We start from the raw sequence: 7,674 nt of genomic DNA, 5'->3' as shown, positions 1-7,674 counted from the left end.
TGATTCCAGGACCTTCAACACATCAGCAGCTGGTGGTTGTAACTGCCTCACGTTGTCAGTTAAGTTTGATTTGTTTATCCTCCCGTTTTTTGGTTCCTACCTGTATGCAGTATTTCCAGGTCGGAACTAATTACTGCCGACCTAGCGCTCCGCACGTCATAATTAATCAACACACCCTGCCAGCATAGCGCCAAAAAGATGCAAAACGTTATATGAGCGTTCTACCTAAGTGTAAATATTAAAGATGTGAATGTACAGAAGACGAAGGAAGATGAAGATAAGGAAGAAGCAAGCAAGATTTAGCCCCTCCTTAGTAATAAGCAGTCTACGAGGTGTGTTTGGTTCAAGTTTATTTTCATATGGTGAAGAAATGTGATAATTATATGAGCATAATGTCGCAACTACGTCTTTCTGTGATATATAATGATTTATATGTCATGTAAGTGTAGTGTGTGTGCAAGTTGTGTCACATAAGTGAAACCTTATAGTTAAGCTGCAGGCTGTGCTGTGATGTGTGTGAATGTCTGCCTGTTATAGCTCCAGGGACATACATACGTGCGTTTTTGTTTATTGTATTTTATTTTTTTTCCTTTTTATTCAGTTCTCACGGGTTGGTCTGTCCTTGGAATAAACCCAGTTTTTAATCATGACCTCGGGCCTCGTGTCTACTACTTGAGGGAGCTACAGTGGTAATGGCACTTCCTTCACTGAAACTCGATGTACATGGCTCCGGCTTCCTTGTCTGTCAAGGTGGGGGTTTGCTGACCCAATGATGCTCCAGCCCAGCACTGTTCTTTGAGCGAAAGGTTCACTTTCACCACCCGATATAACCTCCAAAGGAGCAAGAGCTGACGGGCAGTCGTAACCGATCAACAGGCCCACCTCACAGTCCTGGAGCGATGGTAATTCATATTTCAGATGTTTCAGATGTGACCAGTGAAGTGCTGTGCTCTTTGTGGGAATGTGAGATTTGTCCACCGGGATGAAATCTCGTGTGTAGGCTTGCTGTATCCGGACTTTATGGTCAGAGTTGAATCCCCGTACTTGAACTTCTGGCCATTTTGCTCGTTATCAATGTGTTAACAGCTGTCATTGTGCTGAGTTTGAGCTGCACTGACTGAGTGTTGGTGTCTAGCTCAGCAGCTAACTCTTCCAAAATGAAAGTTGAGTCGCTCTGCATATCCAGTAAGGCATAGGTGAGGATCTCTCGTCGGGGTTCTGCCATTGATGACACGAACACTGGGATGATGCTTGAAGTAGAACAAGTATGTTGTGTCAATGCATGGGCCATTACCTTGTGGATTTCTGTGTCTGTAGATTCTGATGAAGTTGTAAGATTGTTGCTTGTTTCCCCAGGGCCTTCATGTTTCGCTATGTGTAAGCAGGCTGGATGGCGTCAGCTACATATATTGCAAGTGTGCCACCACTTGCAGTCCTTGGTAACATGTCCCTTTCTTAAACATCCAAAGCAAAGATGATTTTCATGAATAAAGGCTTTCTTTTCCTCCATTGTGTTCTCATTAACGATTGGGCATTTTACAACACCGTGTGTTTCATTTTTACAAACCAGACAAGGTGGCTTTGGCCTCGTGGTCTCTGCTGTAATGGTAGATTTCCTTGTTTGAACATTGGTTTTAAATGACTTGGCTTTCTTTGGAACCCTCTCGTCGGTGGCCTTAAAGCTCATCAGAAGGGGGGAGGCGATGGGATTGCAGGGTATCCGGGCCTCCTTTTGCATAAACTCTGCAAAGTGGGCAAAACTTGGGTAATCTCCAGACTTATCCAGTTCTTCTACCACCTTGCGACTCCATCTACGCACCAACAACTCAGGTAGTTTTTTAAGGAGCTTATGATTTTCTTCACAATCGTTCAAAATTGCTAAACCTTTAACATGGGGCATAGCCTCCACACATCCTTGAAGAAAATCTGCAAAGTCTCTGAGTGCTATAGGATCATTGGCAGCTATCCTGGGCCACTTCGTGAGCCTGTCTCTGAAGGCTCTTTGCACCACAAATGGACTTCTGTAACGGTCCTGAAGAGTTACCCAGGCTCCCTTATAGGCGTCTTCTGAATTGCGATAAAAGAATCCTTCAACGGCTTTGCGTGCCTCCCCAGCGAGGTAACTTTTGAGATAGAACATCTTCTCGCTGGTCGGGAGAGGCTTTTCTCCAATAAGGGCCATAAAAGATATCTTCCAATCTGTATACTTCAAAGGGTCGCCAGTGAATATTGTTGGCTCTGGAACTGGAAGACGACTGAAGGTGAGTGAGCTTGCAATTGCTTGGGCGAGACTGGCTTCCTCTTGAGCTTTTAGTGGGTTGAATAATACAGGTCCAGGCTGAAAGGGTGTGGCTTGGGGACTTAGGAAACATTTATATTCAGTGTTTTGACTGAGTGTTTTGACACTTCTTCACAACCCTCAGGTACATCGAAGCTGTTATAAACTTTAACCCAAGCTTCAGCTATTTTAACTCCATTATCCACTTGAAGCTGTTGTAGTTTGGTTTCTTCCTCTTCCAACTTTGATTTCACTTCGGCCTCCTTCTGCTTCAATTCTGCCAACATTTGTGTTTCTCTTTGTTTCCATTCACTTTTCAGTTTATCAGTTTTGGCTTGTTGAGCATGTAGTGCTTACAGGGCCTTTGCTTGCTGTAGTTTGGCAGCGAGGTCTGCTTCTGCGCGCTTGCTTAAGGATCTAGAGATGGTGCTTCAATCGTCACCCAATTCTTGTGGTGACTCTGAAATCACTGTTTCAGTTTGTGTTTTGCCGAAGATGGAACCATAGTCGTCCTTATTCAACACCATCCTCACTCTCTCCTTTTCAAGTCGATCGTTGAATGTTGTATCTGTGTTCTCCAGACGCTTGTTAATAAGGTCGAGCACGTCGGTGGTTAAGGTAATGCATGCGTCCATCTTCTTAGTGATTTCTGGGGATGTAGTGCGGTTGCATAGAAACAACTCATAACACTCTGAGACTGCAGAATGAGTGGATTAAATGACACCTTTGGCTTCATTTAGGTCCTCAGGTGAGCAGCACGTCTTTAACTTAGATCTTATCTCCTTTGCTGCTCGTTTCCATAATTCATATGCTCTGTTGAATGCTTTTCCATTTTTCCTAGCTTGTTGTTCATGCAACTCCTTGCCTTTCTCTGTCAGAGTTCGCTCACGCGAGCTGGACCTAACTGGTCTTGTCTCTGGGGCGTTTGCAGCTTCGTCCACAACTGCTGGCATGGTGTTAATGTTGTGTATCTGTTTTACTTTCAAATCTTGGAGTGTTTTATGTCTGATCTCAAAATTGAGGAGAATGGGCCCTTAATTTCAACTTAAAGACTATGGGCTCTAGTTTCCCGGCACAGCGCAGGGTGGCGCAGGGTGGTGAACCCTGCGCAGAGCTAGTTTCAAGCAGCGCAACACGAGGTGCGCTCAGTTTGGTAGTTTGGCAGACCAAGGTGCATTGAGATGGGTGTGGCAGCGCAGCAGGGGGAGGTGTCGACAGATCCAGCTTGGCGCAGTGACAGTTTCGTGCCAAAAGGCTTCGCCGAAGGTGCGCTAAAAGCTCACCAACTGAAACCACGTCTACTGTCAGCGCAGGGGGAGCACAGCTGGTGTAAGCCGAAGTTTGGCTGACCGGCAGACAGTGCGCACACGTCACCAAAACCTCACAGGCAGGTTTCCAGAATATCAGGCACATTAACGATGCAATAAATACCCAAAAAACCACTATTCAATGCAACTATCTGCAATCAGCACATAAATGTATCTCTGTATGGACTGTCCCGTCACATCTGATGTCAGATCAAAGGTAGTCTCGCTCACCAGACCTTTCTCAAGAAAAGAAAGGTCTGGCTGGGCCGACTCCCACTGTGAGATTGGAGAAAAAAACGCCCCGGCTGCTTCTTCTTTCAACCAATCACAATTGTTCTGGGCAGTGCCACAGCAACGGTGCGCTTGCAAAAATATTGCCGGGGGGAAACAGGTTTTGGTGTAACACGCCCACAAAAATATCACCTACAGGACACGAACCATGGCAGAAAAATGGCTACATCCCCGCAAGATCAAACACCACAAAAGTTAGTAAAGGATGTGTTGAAAATGGTTGAAAACTGCTACACAACCAAAGGTGGTAGGGCGGGACTTCAGCGGGTGGCTCGTTCCGCCCAATGAGAGGCTGATCTCTGCAGCAAACTTCCGCCCACTCAGACTAGATCAAAGGGGATTGGCACGGTTTGGCACGTTTGGCACGCGTAATGGAAACCCAACCTGATTTGATTAACACAAATGAGTTCACATCCCTCTCAGCCAACCACAGCATCAGACAGGGAGTATATATTCAGCATCTGTCATCTTAGAAAAGTCAAAAGAAAAGAAACCGAGTGAGACTGCGAGAGAGAAAGAGAGAGCGGGTGTGCACGAGAGAAACGCAACATTGATTTACAATTCAATCAATCAATCAATCAATTTTATTTATAAAGCCCAATATCACAAATCACAATTTGCCTCACAGGGCTTTACAGCATACAACATCCCTCTGTCCTTATGACCCTCACAGCGGATAAGGAAAAACTCCCCAAAAAAAAACCCTTTAACGGGGAAAAAAAACGGTAGAAACCTCAGGAAGAGCAACTGAGGAGGGATCCCTCTTCCAGGACGGACAGACGTGCAATAGATGTCGTACCGAACAGATCAGCATAATAAATTAACAGTAATCCGCATGACACAATGAGACAGAGAGAGAGAGAGACAGAGAGAGAGATGCAGGTAATGACAGTAGGTTACAACAACATTTTTGAAAGTAATAATATTATAGTTATAGTTCTGGCTACTGTGGTACAATATGTTGAAAGTATGTATTAATATCTGGCAGTATACATGTGTGACAATAGTCATACAGTACAGGCCAAAAGTTTGGACACACCTTCTCATTCAATGCGTTTTCTTTATTTTCATGACTATTTACATTGTAGATTCTCACTGAAGGCATCAAAACTATGAATGAACACATGTGGAGTTATGTACTTAACAAAAAAAGGTGAAATAACTGAAAACATGTTTTATATTCTAGTTTCTTCAAAATAGCCACCCTTTGCTCTGATTACTGCTTTGCACACTCTTGGCATTCTCTCCATGAGCTTCAAGAGGTAGTCACCTGAAATGGTTTTCCAACAGTCTTGAAGGAGTTCCCAGAGGTGTTTAGCACTTGTTGGCCCCTTTGCCTTCACTCTGCGGTCCAGCTCACCCCAAACCATCTCGATTGGGTTCAGGTCCGGTGACTGTGGAGGCCAGGTCATCTGCCGCAGCACTCCATCACTCTCCTTCTTGGTCAAATAGCCCTTACACAGCCTGGAGGTGTGTTTGGGGTCATTGTCCTGTTGAAAAATAAATGATCGTCCAACTAAACGCAAACCGGATGGGATGGCATGTCGCTGCAGGATGCTGTGGTAGCCATGCTGGTTCAGTGTGCCTTCAATTTTGAATAAATCCCCAACAGTGTCACCAGCAAAACACCCCCACACCATCACACCTCCTCCTCCATGCTTCACAGTGGGAACCAGGCATGTGGAATCCATCCGTTCACCTTTTCTGCGTCTCACAAAGACACAGCGGTTGGAACCAAAGATCTGAAATTTGGACTCATCAGACCAAAGCACAGATTTCCACTGGTCTAATGTCCATTCCTTGTGTTTCTTGGCCCAAACAAATCTCTTCTGCTTGTTGCCTCTCCTTAGCAGTGGTTTCCTAGCAGCTATTTGACCATGAAGGCCTGATTGGCGCAGTCTCCTCTTAACAGTTGTTCTAGAGATGGGTCTGCTGCTAGAACTCTGTGTGGCATTCATCTGGTCTCTGATCTGAGCTGCTGTTAACTTGCGATTTCTGAGGCTGGTGACTCGGATGAACTTATCCTCAGAAGCAGAGGTGACTCTTGGTCTTCCTTTCCTGGGTCGGTCCTCATGTGTGCCAGTTTCGTTGTAGCGTTTGATGGTTTTTGCAACTCCACTTGGGGACACATTTAAAGTTTTTGCAATTTTCTGGACTGACTGACCTTCATTTCTTAAAGTAATGATGGCCACTCGTTTTTCTTTAGTTAGCTGATTGGTTCTTGCCATAATATGAATTTTAACAGTTGTCCAATAGGGCTGTCGGCTGTGTATTAACCTGACTTCTGCACAACACAACTGATGGTCCCAACCCCATTGATAAAGCAAGAAATTCCACTAATTAACCCTGATAAGGCACACCTGTGAAGTGGAAACCATTTCAGGTGACTACCTCTTGAAGCTCATGGAGAGAATGCCAAGAGTGTGCAAAGCAGTAATCAGAGCAAAGGGTGGCTATTTTGAAGAAACTAGAATATAAAACATGTTTTCAATTATTTCACCTTTTTTTGTTAAGTACATAACTCCACATGTGTTCATTCATAGTTTTGATGCCTTCAGTGAGAATCTACAATGTAAATAGTCATGAAAATAAAGAAAACGCATTGAATGAGAAGGTGTGTCCAAACTTTTGGCCTGTACTGTATGTGTATAATAACAGTAGAAGTATGACTAATGACTAATGATGGCAGTAGCAGCAGGAGGCATCTGGCAGGACCACGGCAGCAGCACAACCACACACGTCACGCTGTCCAGGCACTGCTGCGATATGAGTTAATCTGAGAGACAGTGGAGCACAAAGGCTCCGGAGAAGAAGCCGAGTTAGTGACATCCAGAATGGCCGAGTTAGCAAGATGCAGTAATAGAATACGAGAGAGAAGGAGAGAAGGTGCCCGGTGTATTATAGGGGGGTCCTCCGGCAGACTAGGCCTAAGTCAGCCTAACTAGGGGCTGGTACAGGGCAAGCCTGAGCCAGCCCTAACTATAAGCTTTATCAAAGAGGAAAGTCTTAAGTCTAGTCTTAAATGTGGAGACGGTGTCTGCCTCCCGGACCGTAACAGGAAGATGATTCCACAGGAGAGGAGCCTGATAGCTGAAGGCTCTAGCTCCTGATCTACTTTTGGAGACTTTAGGGACCACGAGTCCACGAGAGCGCAGTGTTCTGGTGGGATAATATAATAAAACTGTGAGCTCATTAAGATATGATGGAGCTTGACCATTTAGAGCTTTATAAGTTAACAGTAGGATTTTAAATTCAATTCTGGATTTTACAGGGAGCCAGTGCAGAGAAGCTAAAACAGGAGAAATATGATCTCGTTTCTTAGTTCCTGTTAGTACACGTGCTGCTGCATTCTGAATTAGCTGGAGAGTTTTTAAGGACTTACTAGAGCTACCTGATAATAGAGAGTTACAGTAATCCAGCCTAGAGGTAACAAAAGCGTGGACCAATTTTTCTGCATCTTTTCGGGTCAGGATAGGCCGAATTTTCGCAATATTACGCAGATGAAAAAATGCAGTCCGTGAGGTTTGTTTTAAATGAGAATTAAAAGACAAATCTTAATCAAATATTACTCCGAGGTTTCTTACGGTAGTGCTAGAGGCCAGAGCAATGCCATCTAGAGAAACTATGTCATCAGATAAAGAGTCTCTGAGTTGTTTGGGGCCAAGAACAATAACTTCAGTTTTGTCTGAATTTAACATCAGGAAATTGGTGCTCATCCAAGTTTTTATGTCTTTAAGGCAGTTATGGAGTTTAGTTAATTGATTACTTTCTTCTGGCTTCATCGATAAATACAACTGA

Source organism: Epinephelus lanceolatus, chromosome 8 (genome assembly GCF_041903045.1).
Source record: "Epinephelus lanceolatus isolate andai-2023 chromosome 8, ASM4190304v1, whole genome shotgun sequence".
NCBI lineage: Eukaryota > Metazoa > Chordata > Actinopteri > Perciformes > Serranidae > Epinephelus > Epinephelus lanceolatus.
This window is presented reverse-complemented; position numbering follows the sequence as displayed.